This window comes from Ornithodoros turicata, chromosome 6, assembly GCF_037126465.1.
Source record: "Ornithodoros turicata isolate Travis chromosome 6, ASM3712646v1, whole genome shotgun sequence".
In the NCBI taxonomy this organism is placed as follows: Eukaryota; Metazoa; Arthropoda; class Arachnida; order Ixodida; family Argasidae; genus Ornithodoros; species Ornithodoros turicata.
In genome coordinates this window covers 73,449,518-73,464,156 of record NC_088206.1, presented here as the reverse complement: position 1 = coordinate 73,464,156, position 14,639 = coordinate 73,449,518, and the positions used below count along the sequence as shown (strand labels likewise).

The 14,639-nt window shown below is 45.0% G+C and overlaps 1 long non-coding RNA gene across 1 annotated transcript; it reads right to left on the bottom strand.

Annotated features, from left to right (window-relative positions):
• Window positions 1-4,204: 4,204 nt before the first annotated feature.
• LOC135398337 (uncharacterized) lies at window positions 4,205-12,558 on the bottom strand. Its single transcript, XR_010424087.1, has 2 exons — window positions 12,449-12,558; window positions 4,205-4,913 (listed from the first exon to the last, which is right to left on the bottom strand). It is a non-coding gene; the product is annotated as an uncharacterized LOC135398337 (long non-coding RNA).
• Between the last annotated feature and the right edge of the window lie 2,081 nt (window positions 12,559-14,639).

Sequence of the window (14,639 nt, the reverse complement as noted above, 5' to 3'; positions counted from 1 at the left end):
CCGTTTCGTCATCTGACGGAAAGGAGTGAAACACAGGTATAGCCGACTAGGCAGCGGCGATTTTCTAATTTTCACGATTTATTCGGAGAGGAACGGACCAAATGGCAGTATCGACATAAAATTTTGGGGCATAATACATCCTCTAACACCTACTTTGGCTTTCCGACACTGTTCTTATTTGTTTTATCTCCGTTACAAACCCCGAAGTTTATCTTGGCGAACCCTGTATATATACTAGATTATAATGACCATATCGTAGGCACCCCTTCCCAGCGCCGCATTCCCAGTTATTGCTTCCTCAACTTCTACAATACTTTGTACTTCAGCTTACCTTAGTGTTTTGTACAAGCGGTGGATATTCCAAGATGTTTCATTCTGAGGTTGATTATCATTCTACACGTTTTCATAGGAGCTATTGCTGTCGTCTGCTACGGTAGTCGTACATACGCTTCTGCGCGTTCGGAATTCAAATTTCCATCGTCCAATCGTGGTGCAGATCTCGCGTGCCGATGAGTAGCGCCCCTAGCGGATCGTGCGGACGGGCACCTCATATAGGGGTTGCTGATTACAACATGGTCGTTATAATCTCGTAGGTGGTGTGCATGATGAGTTGATGGCAACGCAAGCGGGCACGTGCGCTGTTGAGCGCAAGCAGAAGTTAGAAAATGTTACTAGAATAATGAGTACATCTTTTATTAGCATATAGTATCTACTTTTCGTAGTGCACACAGGCCTAGAGTGCGCGAATCAAGGGCGCAAAGAAACAAAAATAAGTTTTATAACACAATGTTAGGAACACGACTCACAGCTGGCGATTGACCCAAACACAAAGCGCATGACCAAAAGGATTACGAGCGTCGTGTACCACATTTGCGTGCAGATGGAATTTTGGATAGCATTTGCAGCATATGAGGCAGTGTTAGCCCTCGACTACGCTGTCGCCTTCACGTCTTTCATATCACCCTTGTCCAAGCGCCTTACGAAAAAAAAAAAGTATATATATATATATATATATATATATATATAATAATAATAAAGCTGAGTGAATAAACCTGAGAAGAATAATTAAAAAAGTGGTTCGGTCCGGTTCCGGAAAAAAATAGAGGTTCAGTTCATTTTCGACACATTGTTCAAACCCCTCCGACATCGTGCCTTTAGTAGTGCATTTGGGAGAGGGAAACGCAAGATGGAAAGCGGATTCGATTGGCTATTTTGCGACATAAAGTCAAACTTGCCTCGTACTGACATATTCATTCATCTCATCGCATTTAAATTTGATATTACTGCCGAATTTTAGCGTAATCTGTCTGCTAGATATGAACGGAGATACCACAGTCGACTCGAGAACACCAGTCTCACCCCAAACATATGCTGACGATAATTTAAGCGCAATTTCTACTTCTCACTTCATAAACTTCGCATATGCACGCCCTTGTACAGATTCCGAAACTAACATGCGAAACAGACGACAGCAGTCGGAAGCGGTCCTGCTTTCACTCACTGACTTCTCCAGTGATATCGGTCTGCTCTAAAGAGTCTAACGTAGGTACCCGTGAACACTTTACGTTGTTTGACCAATGCGAGCAGGAGGAACAAAAACAGTCATTCCACAACAGGAACGCATTTCTTACATCCAGGAAGCAGACGACGGCATACCCGGATGTAAAGTATGCCATATTTCTCTCGCTCTTTCTTCTCACTCTCTCTGTTTGCCTCTCGTGTTCTTTCTGCGATGGTTTGCGAATTTTCCTTGTCGAGATAGAGGTAGATTTATCCAAAGACCTCAACGGCGCATAGCAGGCTGAGAACAAGGGTCTCAGGCAGAGGCGGCGCAAACGCCGAAGAGTTTTCTGCCATGCGGGATGCAGACCAATGAAAAAAGAGTAAAAAGAAGGGTGAATAAAAGAAAAACTGCGAGAAAAGAAAGAGAACGAGTTGACGTAATTTAGAAAAATCTAAGGACAACATCACCCACAAATTATGTCTGAATAAATGTTGCTAGAATTAAAAATATGAGTATGAGAAGTACTCTGATGGAAAGAGGCCAGTATGTGGGAACAGAACACAGAGGGCGTCGCGTTGGTGTGGTCGCCGAGCAGGATTTGTACATAGGCTGCGCCGAAACCAATCCCTTCAGTTGCACTACTGCTGCGAAAAATTATATGTGATGACCACTGGTTAACCTTCAGCTGAAACATCAGCAAGTTGGAAACGCACGGGGCCGGGAAAAAGAACGAATAAAAAATACGAAACAAGCGCATCACGGTCGATTCGATCACCTATGCTGGCAATACGCACGCTTGATCAGACCGTCGAGACAGTTCTCGAAAGAGGAGCGCCACGAAAACCCTGTCGCTTCCCAAAGTCCTAAAGTTGCGTAGCCGCCGCCGCAGTGGCGGCAAAAATTCGCAGATGCTTAGTGTGAACCACCTCCTTACATCTTGGTGTGAACGCACGTTTAGTCGCAAAAAAAAAAAGGTAAAACAAAAATCAATCCACCAATCAATCAAAATAAAATCGGCGACTCTAGCTGTTGCTGAACAAGCTAAGAGGTCAGGCGGAATATTTTTTCTTTCTTTTTCATAATCGATTTGAGCAACTGACGTTAAATTACTTAATAAATTGCGAAAGTGCATTCGTGCAGACGGGAAAAACCAGCGCTAAAAAAAATTACAGACACGTTGGAATGGACACTTCAAATAGAGATTAGATTGGACAGGAGGTTCGTGAAAAAAAGAAATGGACAGACGACTGATACCGTTGGTTGTGCTTTCTTTTAGTCTCGACCAACTTAGAAATATCGGAGAGCTTTAAGATAACGAAACACATAAATTTGTGAACTTTCTCTTTTGTCACGAAGATTATATTTGTTGCCTGCGCTCAGGCTTCGTCTACGTCGTCGTGTCGAAACGCTCTGGAACTGCCTTCCAAATCCGGCCCCGCGAGCAGAACCAACCACCAGCGCTTACTTCGTCCCGGCTAAAAATACGGTCCTCCTTTCTGGAACGGAAAAACCAAAGCAAGAAAACAATATTTCCAGGTGCCCAACAACCAAAGAAGCAAAGCGAGTCACTCGCGGCCGTGGAAGCTACGATGGTAGAGAGGGCAGAGGATTGGGGTAAGAAAGAGAGGGAGAGAGAGACAGGCATAGGAGGAAACCGACAAGAACATAGAAAACAGTATGGCGGCCGCGGATTGTGGCGCCCTCTCTTGTTGGACTGCCGCGGTTGGACTGCAAGGCGGCAAGTTTTTGTTTCTGCTCACACGTGTCTCCGTTTGTTGTTGAAACGGGTGGGCAAGAAAATGTTTTTTTGCGAATAAAGGCCGAGAAGTACAATTGTTCGTTTAATTACAGATTCGACGCCGCACGTGTGTGGCAAAGCAGAAAAGTATTTGTTCACTAATATCAGCTCGACAACGTGTTCTTGCCTCAGAACCAAGACTGTCCTGGAACACATATATAACCTTCCGAAATTCAAGAACGTTCGTGGCGTTCATTGGAACATCTTAGTAGCGTTAGCTATCTTTGCGAATTTGTGCCGTTTTGCCGGTCAGACCGGAAGCAGATTGTGCAGACCACCGGGACCTCGCGTATTTCCGGTCACATGACGCGAGCGTAACTCAAGCGTAACAAACGGGTTTTTCACAAACCAAGTGTCTACTTTTATTTCGCCCATCAACCCGGACTTTAAATACTCAAACCCAAATAGAGAGGAGCCAATATATTGATTGAGCATAAACGGTTTATGCGAGCCAGCTGGTGTAAATTTGACGTTTTAGCAAGCCGTTGATAACGTGGCTTGCGTCGAACCGTATCAACCGGAGGCAATCAGTTTATAAGATTCTGAGTCACACGCGACTGTGATTGGTTCCGATGTACACGATAACCTTACCAACGGTCTGCTAAAACTGCCTAAGGCCCAGTCCTGTTGTTGTACATTCATCCTCTTGTCTTCACTCCTAACTATGAGATATGATGGAAATTGATGTTGTCAGGGTGGAACACAGAAGAAAGGGCAACACACAAACTGTGGGTTCGAGTCCTACAGGTGGCTAACCATTTTAGTGACGTTTTTGCTTCATTCAGGGATATGTTGCCCACGTCAATGTATTGAAGCGGAGGGGTGACACCGGACATGACAGTGGGAGACGACCCAACGATAAATTTCGGGAAAGTGTCGAAATGAAGTGCGCCGCGTTGTAGTCCGACTAAATTATGTCGTTTGTTTATTTGAACAGAGTTGAGCTCAAAGTATCGCTATACGCCTGCAAAATATCACAATTATTTTCGGGGTCCACAATTGACACACAAAGTAAAGTCAACAGGTCAGCGGATATCAACAACGTCGCGAAGGCATAAACCACTCCGCATAAATTATCAATTACATCAGGTGGAATTAATGCACGGTAAGTTGTTGATGGCGCGTCATTACCGAGCGATATGTCAGCAGCTGTTGCTCGGGGAAATCGCGCGTCCTAGGCAGACTTCACAGGAAACCGTGCCAGCGTTTGCCTCGTTTAGCACAAATGAGCACGGTTGCTCTTCCTAAACTATAAACCATCAACCGCAAATTGAACTTCCCGCCATGAAAGAATTAGGGTTAAAAAAAAAAAGAGCACGAGAGAAAAAGCTGACCTCCCTTGTTTGTTGCGAAAGGTTCGCGACTGAAATGCCACTTAAACGTTGCGCCATCTGTCGCTAGCTGCACGTACTAAAATCTGTTTATCGTCTGCTATTGAATCACGGCCTTTGAAGGCGCGATCCTGAGAAGTGCACGCACGCTGCATACCGGAAACGTGACGTCATAGGAGGACTTCATCGGCTCGGATGTGACGCATACTCGTTGATGTAGATGTGCTGAAGCAACAGTGCAATCGGTGTACAGGTGTGGCCTGGCGATTTCCTTGTGGCCCTGCTGGGAAAATAATGAGACATTTGTGAAAATGAAAATTCGACGTGAACTTCGCAGCTTCTGTCTGTACCAGAAGTATTTATTACCGAAGCACGCCAAGCAATAATTACAATAACGACATTAAAAATAGACCCGTTAAGTGCATTATGGATAAAATGTAATTACTAAAAACACGCTCTTGCTCAGAACCATATAACAGCCAACACACACACATAAAACAAAAGGCCTTGTTCGTTTTTCCTGCAGGGTTCAGTTCAGCGATTGTATGATTTATTGCGAACACATGTCAGGTGCCCGTATGTTGTAAGGAGTGCTGCTGACTAGTGTTTGTGTGAAGTCAGTTTATTTATTTATTTATTTATTTATTTATTTGTAGACTCGGAAATCCAGGAGGTAAGTGCCCTAGTAGCACAAAACGTCGCGGAAACGTCTTTATTTGGTCAAATTAGGATAGAAGACGATCAGGACGTCAACGCGACGTCTAGAAGCCGTAATTTATAGTATGTTTATAAGACGCGCCGATTTAGCGTTTATAATACGTCTTCGGCATCTCTGTTGGAGAGATATGCTAAAGGAAGACCTCCCGTAAACGTCTTCCGTTCACGTTTGCAAGAAGTACCGAATTTCCGTTTATAATACGTCTTCGCCAACTGTGTTCAAGACGTATCTTAGACGAGGACGTTTTGTGTGCACTGAATAAGTTTACTTTCGGTGGACCTACTGACTGTCTCAAACCAAAAGCAGTAGGAAACACAGGCGTTGAGTTCACGGTGAGTTAATACTCCCAGAAATTTCCCACTTCAGTGTTGTTTGTGTGCGTAATTGAAATAAACTTAGACACCTCACCCTCCATTTTGACTCAGAGGCGAGCACGGCTATCGAGTTTACGGCAGTTTCTAAGACGAGCAATGTATAGTATCCGTTTTCCCTTTGCAAGGGAATAGACCACCTCTACGCTGTGGTTCCCCTACGTGTAACGCCGTGGAGGGAGCCTGCTGTTCTTACGGAGGGAGGACCTCTGCTAACGCGGTCCACCCGCGTCTTCGATTTTGGCCAAAATGCCACGTGGCAGTGCTGCTTGCAGTTCTGCTTGGAGAAACAGAAAATGGAACGTGTGGTGATGGTGACTGAGGTTGAAAAATGAAAAAAGAGGTAGATTTCCGGAAAACTGTACCCGGTGGATATCCACAGGGCTGAATTTTCTCACATTCAAATTAGTGTTCTAAACATTTTTTGAACGCCTTCAAGACGGCCACAAACACGTCTTCAAGACTCGGGAAAGCGTCAACTTATCCGGGGATAGAAGACGTTATGTAGATCAGATTGAAAACGTCTCCTAGATGAAAATGTGGTTGTGGGTAGACCTTTCCTCGACGTTTACAAAACGTTTTGTGCTACTAGGGTGGGGAAGTTGCGAGGACCATCAAAGTGGAAACAACGAAGAAACCACGTTACATTTTTTAAACAGAGCTGACGGGAAAATAGGCAACAATATTTCTTTGTTCTCACGTGTACCTTTCGTTTAACGGAGTACCTGTGTTACAACAGGTGTAAGTATCAAGGAGACGGTAAACTACTTAAGCCTAACGTGGTGACTGGAGAGCCCGAGTAAGGAATTCACGAAATTCCGGAGAAAATAATGTAAGACGAAAGCAATTCTCTGGCACAAATACTACGAAGCATAAAAATGGGGTTCGAGACAGAAGCTATAACTGGACCAAACCCATTTTTCGCATCCGAGAGCGCCGGTAAATGTAAAAATGTATTATAGGATAGTAGGATTCAGTTGGTAGTTAAAACAGAATTTATGCAAAAATCAAATAGCCTATGCGTATTCAATAATTATCGTTCGTATATAATAGGGAGAGAACAGCTTTCCCGAGGGTTACTCCGGATGAATACATTCAGTCCTGAATGCTACAAATACTCCGATCCCATACTAACTGACCGGCACCTTGTGATTTATCCTATCTTAAATCTCCAGGTGTTGCAATAACGTTTATTTTGAGTAATAAACACGGGCAGCATTCATTCGTGCGTCTTTCTACAATACAATACAATACAATATTGGAACAACATTTCCGAGGGCAAGTAAGGAAATATGGGCTGCAGAACTACGCTCTTAGAAATGAACTTCACCGCATAGCACACTCCTAGCCGACCGCCATTTCGAATGATATCGTTATCAGCACTGATTTGTTGAAAACGGGAGGCGTACGCCATTTTTGTGACACTTATGCTGTTCATAATTGTCAGAAAAAAGCGTACGCCCCCCGTTTTGAACAAAATCTGGGCAGATAACGATATGATTCGAGATTATGGTTGGCGTGGAAGTCCATTTTGAGAAGTGATACTGACAGGCGATTCCAGACGACCGTGTCGCAAGCAGTACATCAGAGGCGGATTCAGGATTTTTCTGAGGGGGGAGAGTCCTGCCTTGGACAGTATGCTATTACACAACCAAGGTCAACTGAAACTCTATGTAACGACCGAAATTGAGGCGGTGCCCCCTAAATCCGCCCCTGCAGTACAAGCTTTGTTTTCATTTTGCTAGAAGGGAAACTATAGTACACATATATCGGGAAATTACACGGTAATTCTTCAACTATGCAACAAGCCGAAATACCGAACACAGGACAGCAGAACGTCTGCAAGCAACAGGAGAGAGACAGTCTGTCGTCTGCTTCGGAGCAGCCTGCAGCGCCACTGCACGCTCGACGAGCGCGGCTTCATGAAATATTAGCTATAGCCAAACTTTTATATAATAAACTTTGCGCTAGTTAGCTAGCTCTGGAGCACTCTCTTCGTGTTTCGTTTTCAGCCTGCTCCGCGAAACGTACGAAGAGAGACCGTAGGTGTACGGCACGGCCGACGGAGAGGCAGAACGGAGGAGGAGAGATTCGTGTGCCATTAGCCTCGAGTCCCCAGATCACCATAGCAACCAGACAACGCGCATGCGCGCAGCGACCGCGCGCACTGGCAGCAAACGATCGAACGGAAGACTAGTTGTGCTCTGTTCCCCTATGCTCGAAAATTTTGCTCAGGTTTCACCTCAGATAATGCTTTAGTAATTAAGCCGTGTCTGATTTGATGATATGAAACCCTTTTACAGGATTAACGTTGGCGTATCCGTCGCGTAAGAGCGCTAACTGGAAGCAGACGCGATGTCGGAGGAGCCGCGATAAAAATAAAGCGGACGCCAGCTGATTGTGTTGCGAAATCGCGGCCAACGTCCACGCGCTAGCAGACGATAGGGTGGTGTTGAGTTATCCGCCGCTCTTCTGCGAAGTTTTCCTCGCTCGCTGTGGAAGCTTTTGCGAAGAAATATAGCTACGTTAACAGAGACCGCTGCGGTTAGGTACAATATCTCGGGATAGTTCGTCAGAGGAATGTCAGAATGCAGACGGTGTTGCGAGAAAGACTGGAAATTTCGTGACGTCTGCGTGAAGTGCCTGGAACATTCCGGGAACGCATCAGTTTTTGCCGATGATGTACGGTATTTTACGTGGGCATTTTATTATTGGGATGATGCCCCCCCTGCAATAAATTGCAACGGCAAAAAAAAAAAAAGAAAAAAAGAAAAAGAAGAAAAAGAGTAAAATAAATAAATAAAAATAAAGAGGAATTGTGTTCTGTTATGATCGGTCCTTCTTGCACTGGGACGCAGGTACGACACGTTTCCCTGAACGGAGATGACAAGTGCTTCTTCTACTTCTTCTTCCTTTCTTCTTCTTCCTTTTTTTTTTTTTTTTTTTCAATGAAAACGTTTGACTTCCAGTTTACGACGTCATATTGCACAAACTGGTGACGCCACACTCGAGACGTCTTGAGAGAGAAACGCGCATCTGAGGAAAAAACAAAAATCGTTTGCACTTTACAGTGACTTCAGCGCGCTGTTCAAAAGGCTACCGGAAATAACGTCCGCAGTAGAGGAGGAGCTATATGAGGAGAACAGGAAGTGAAATCTATCATGAAGATCGTTATTAGCGAAAGAAACTGATATCCGATGCAAAGAATAAGCAATTACTTCATTCGGAAAATGTGTAAAAAAATTATACGTCAGATCTTTAAGATTTATTATCATTTGATATCGTTATGTACCAAAAATGAGTAGTTCTAGTTGAGACGCTCAAACGCGTAGGCAGAAGTGAGGTACCACTCGTACAAATAGTGCTGAGACTGGCGTTGTCTGGCGCAGTACCATTATACCACAATACTATATATACGAAAATATACTATTTTTCGTATCCCACGAAATCCCACGCAGGTCATGGTATGAAGGTATACCTTCATACCAGAGATTTATCCAGGCCGTACACCCCCCACTTGTTTGGCGACACCTCCCTAAATTTTTAAACTGTGCATCCCCTTCGGGGAGCATTTGCAATTTCAGCTTTAGGCACATGTCGGTAATGATACGTTAAGCTGTTATGACGTAACTGTAGTAATGAAACCCTCATTTTTTGCATCCCCCCCCCTCGTACTTGGGATTCTGAATGAACCACTGCACCAAATGCAGTCGATCGAGTAACCAAGTTGGCCAGATACGAAATTGCGCGCGCGAGTCGATAATATATTATGATGCCGTATAGCAGTCCGCCATAGACTACAAAAAGTTCTCGAAGACGCCACTTTTCCCCTTTTTTTGTCGTCCCACCCAACAAACTAGATCCCATGAGAGCTGCAACAGATTCCGTCTTCCCCGCCTGCCTTAGCTTTTCTTCTTCTGTTTCTTTTTTTTTTTTTTTTTTGGCGTGCAATGGAACCTGTTCTGTTTTAGAACCCGTTTTAACCCGCGATCTGCATCATCGTCGCTTCGAGTATAACCCGGAAAACTCCGAGAACGGAACTTACCCAAAGTGGAAATGAACACTAAATAATGTCATCACGAATGTTCTTCTCTTCTGCTTCCTTTTCCACCTCTTTCCCGAGATATCTCGCGGTATTGTCCCGGTATTTACAAAATGCGGCGCAAAGCGTGATTTTTGTTCCCTGTTTGGGCAACGCCCACAAAAACACGAGCCCACGCCCACATAAAACCCCGATTTTGGGGGGCGTAGCCAGATATCGGCCAAATACATTTTCGTTAGCCTGCGGGTTAAGGGTACTCTAAAGCAGTAGAGCCGCAATCTCACAAAATTTATATCTTCGATAGCCTGACCCTCAGTGCTCTCACGTCACAATTTTTGTCTCAACTGCGCTCACAATTTTTAGAAAATTGAAAATTACGGGCAACACTGTGTTGCCACCAATTGCGCATTGTTCGTCAAATACGGCGACAAAACCCCATTGCATGCGGATAACACTGTGTCTAAAACAAAAAAAGTCGGCTACGTAGCCGTCAGGAGCAGCAAGTCAGTCGGGAACATAGATCACTGTTGCTCGACAAATGGGGGGATTATTTCCCACCAGACGTCGCCCCGAACCATTCACCACAACTTTACTAGGGATTTAAAGATACTTAGCGTTCCACGTCACGTGCAAAAACTTGTTGTGCTGGGTTTACAAGCAACAAGCTCTCAAACTACGCCGGCAAAACATCGGCTTTACAACCTCGGAGCACCGAAAGAAGTATAGACCATGCAGTGGCGTATAGCCAGAAGAAACATTTCGGGTTCTACGGGAACTTTACGTGGGGGAGAGGATTTCACCCTCGTTTGCCCTCACACAAAAGCACTATACCGGTGGGGGCTGAAACCCCGAACCCCCCTCGATACGCCACCGGCACAGACACATGCATCTGCAACCCACTCACACCCGGCAGAATTGGCATCCGAGCGTATTTCACCGAACCCCGATAGATTTAGCGGTGTAGACTGGGGCTGTGGAAAACCTACTCCTTGTCATGGCGACTCCCAAACTTGTTCGTTGAAAGGTTGAGAAAGAGTTCCCCCGTTTCTTTTCTCTCTCACAACTTCAATAAGTACGACTTCTATGCAACGATTGTTGAGGAAAGGAGACTTTTACAAGCTGCGAACCAGTCGTTTCTTTAATGAGGCTTCGCTAGGAAGGCGTGGCAACGATTATGGAAATCAAGCCCCTTAATTATCCGTCCCGCTTTATTTATGCCAACACCGCGATGAAAGCCTTCAAAGCAATTGATTCATCAGCGCATCATTACACAACCGGTGTATGATTATGTACAGCCCATATCAGACTTAACCGTAACTCGTCCGAGCGCGCTGCTTCACCAGAGCACTCTCACCCGTAACTGCACAGATTCAGCTTCAAGTTGTGCCTTGTACCCTTCAATGTACCTCGAAATAAAGTGATCGAAATCCCCGTTGTAAAATAAACTGCCATAAATAAATGCTATCCGACTATAAAAGTCACAGTAGTCAGTCACAAAGTCGCACAAGTACAGTCGGGAAACTGCCAAAAGCGAACCTGGTCTAACCTAATAATAAACTAACCAACATGCTGTTCCGTCGTGTCCGCCCTGCTAAGCCTGGTCGGTAAAATGGGGCTTTGGACAGACATCGAAAACCCGTGAATTTGAGTGGTTCAATAGTGATGCAGTGTTTTTAAACACGGCACATTAAGAAGCTATCTAGCATTCCCGTTTCGAGAACGTGAATTTCGAGATTGGGGATTTCGCAACTGGGAATATCGAGGTCCTCCCGTCCCCTTTGTATCGGGGCAGGCTTCCCTTACGAGATTCACAGTCACTGAGGAATATTTTAGTTGTTGCACGTAGCTCGCAAGGCGCTTTTCGTCTGTCTTTTCCAGTTCGCTAGGTGTCGCTTGGTTTTCTCAACGATGTCGCTCGTGTTTTCTCCGTTTGGGGGAGGAGTATCAGTCCCAGCGCGGTGGCGATGTCCACTTCCGTAGGGCGCGTCGTGTTTGTAGCTGTGCATGGGAACATAACATATACCTCCATGTCTCACACTCACGCTCGCCAGCAGGGGGTTCTGCATCAGGGGCAGATCCAGACCCTCCGTGTGGGAGAGGGGGATTCTTTGTCGGAGCGCGTAGTGGGGGAGGGGAGAGAGGGAAATCAAACTTAGGTTTCGGTGGGCGATGGCCCAACCTGCCCCCCTTGGATCCGCCCATGTTCTGCACGCGCTAGTCTCAAACACTGTACATTAGAAATCAGAGAAATACAGAACGCTGATCAGGACTGAGGATAGCAGCCCGGCACTTGACGTTCATATCAATTGCGAACAGTGTGCGTTGCGTACGTTATGTTACGTTCATGAATGCTGCCGAAGACAAAAAAAAAAAAAGAAAAAAAAAAAAAAGAAAGTTGAAAACTTTTATGTTTTTCGCGCGTTTCTGAAGGAACCGGCATAACAATTTTTTGCAACGAGATCTCTCGAGGTATCAAAAATTCGTATTCGCAAGTCGCTCACGCGCAAACCTGACCAACTTTCCAAAAAATGTTGGACTTTTTCGAGCCTGTGCGGACTGGAACCGCAGCCGGTCCGCGACATCATTTTATACCTGACAGCGGCATTACACATGTGCAGATATAATTTATCATCGTTATTAAGACCTCTACCTCTTCTACAAAAGACAAACATGGGGTCACATACCGATTATCCTCTACTGGCACGCTTCAGGTCACGCGAAAGAATGGAAGGTTGTGGCTTCAGAAACCTGACACCACCTGTGCTGTCTCCGTTTTTTTGGCAGACTTTTTGGAGGGCACAGTGACCCCTGAAGTCGGCTCAGGCCCCATCCCACCTACAACCTGCCTACTGAACGGAAAAAGCGCATTAAAAATTATTACTTATTTAAAATTTAAAATCATTAAGTTAAATTAAATTAAAATTATTATTATTATTATTATAAAATTTAAAATTCCTATCAACTTAGAGCTGCGCAATTTGATGTACCGATATGTAGAACTAGCTACAAGAAACAGTCACTAGTCGTCGTCTTTGTTTAGTCAGTTTATAGGTGCTTCAGTAGACCCTTCCACGTTTTCTAAACGGGAATTGTGCCATATTTCTTTATATCCGGGGATTAAGTGAATTTCTATCGTTTATGCGCTTCCTGCGTATAATTTCTCTGTAATGCTACGATGTATTCTTGGGAGCAGAGTCTTCGTCGAGCCTTCTGGCTTTTTACTCTCTCCTATCCGAAAGGAAAATAAAATTGAAATAGAAATTGCAAAATGTGTACAAGTTTTTAAATCTCCGTTCGCCTCCACGAAGTTGCTTCGCGGAACAGGCTTCTAACGTCACCGGCATGAGATCGCCGCTAAGAAAATTCAATAATAAATAACCGAGCGATACTTTTTATTAAACTATTATAACTGCCTCACGCGACAGTGATGGCTGTGTAGTTCGGTCGAGATTGTCGCTTCAAAGTGGGTGTCTGCTAATCAGTGCGACACGAATCGAAACGAATTGAATTTGAATTTGAATGTGACACGAATGTTCCGTTCCGACGCAAAAAAAAAAAAAAAAAAACTGAAAATTACCGATTTGACGTTAGCTATCTTCCGCAAAGCTGCGTTTTCTTTCCGTGTTTTCAGTTGTGTAAGAGCTGTGTTTTCATAATTATGGCGCGTTTCTTACGTAAAGTGACTGGGCGTCCCGAAAAAGAAAAGAAAAAGGAAGGAAGGGGGAGGAACTGAAGGCTCGAACCGCTGCAGGGTTCCCCCAGAAGTGATGATATATAACCAGGGCTTCTCAGTCTTACATAAAAGCAACTGCCACGGTCCAGTTTCGCTCCGAGGAGTCGGTACTATAAATTACTAGCAGTAAGTACTAGGTTACCAGGAAAAGATGCCGCCCTATTCGAATATGGGTTAGTCTGTGCGGAGTGTGAACGTATGAGGGAAGTTGACTAAAACTGAACGAACGGGACTGTCCCTGAAAACCGGGCTCTCGAGTTCCCTACCCCCCACCCCCAAGAAAAGAGAGAGAGAGAGAGAAAAAACAGTGTCGGCAGCGTCTTCCTGTTGCCTGGCAACCGCGACAAGTTGCCGAGCGCGAGTGACGTTTTATGACGTCACGAAAGGGCCTCGACGCTGACGGGTTGGCCGCTTGCCTTGATGGTGCAACCTCCTCGGAATGCAGTTTCCTCACAAGCCGAGTACTGTCACATCTACGAATACTATCAAAAAATTCGAGGACGGGCGCGTTCTCTTGGGGTTTGAAGGATTGATTTTCGTTTGATCCCCGTGATGTTATCTGCGCTTACAAAAAAATATCGCGACAGCACGCGTGATAAAGCGCGGAAAGAGCGATAAAAGACGTCGTGAGCCTGTTGGTTCGCCACACGATTCCGGATAAGATTCAGCTATAAGATGAGATTTGTACGATACTTTTATCCGTGTTTTCACACGCAAACTGCACGACGTCACAGCTCACAACGCAACTTTACGTGCAATCAACGTACTGTTATCTAGCTTTGCGCAAGAGCGTCGACGTTCGATAAAATCTCACCTGAGATATTTCTTGAGATAAAATTTTGGAGATTGTAGCTGAAAGCCTTATCGCGAACAAGACATTGAGCGTTCCTGGCGACACAACAATATATCTCTCGTAGAATAGCCTCCCGACATGTTGGCATGAGCCGGTGACAGCTGTTCGTCGGAAGGTCTATTCTGAACGCATTACAAACATGACCCCTTTAGCTGATGCGCTCTACTGTCCACAGGATCCTATCCCACCAGTCGTGACCAGGAGATACAGCAGAATCAAGATTGGTAGATTCTGAAAACAACCTTCTGTTACCTAAACCCGTGCCCAAACCGAAGCAAACGGGGTAGCC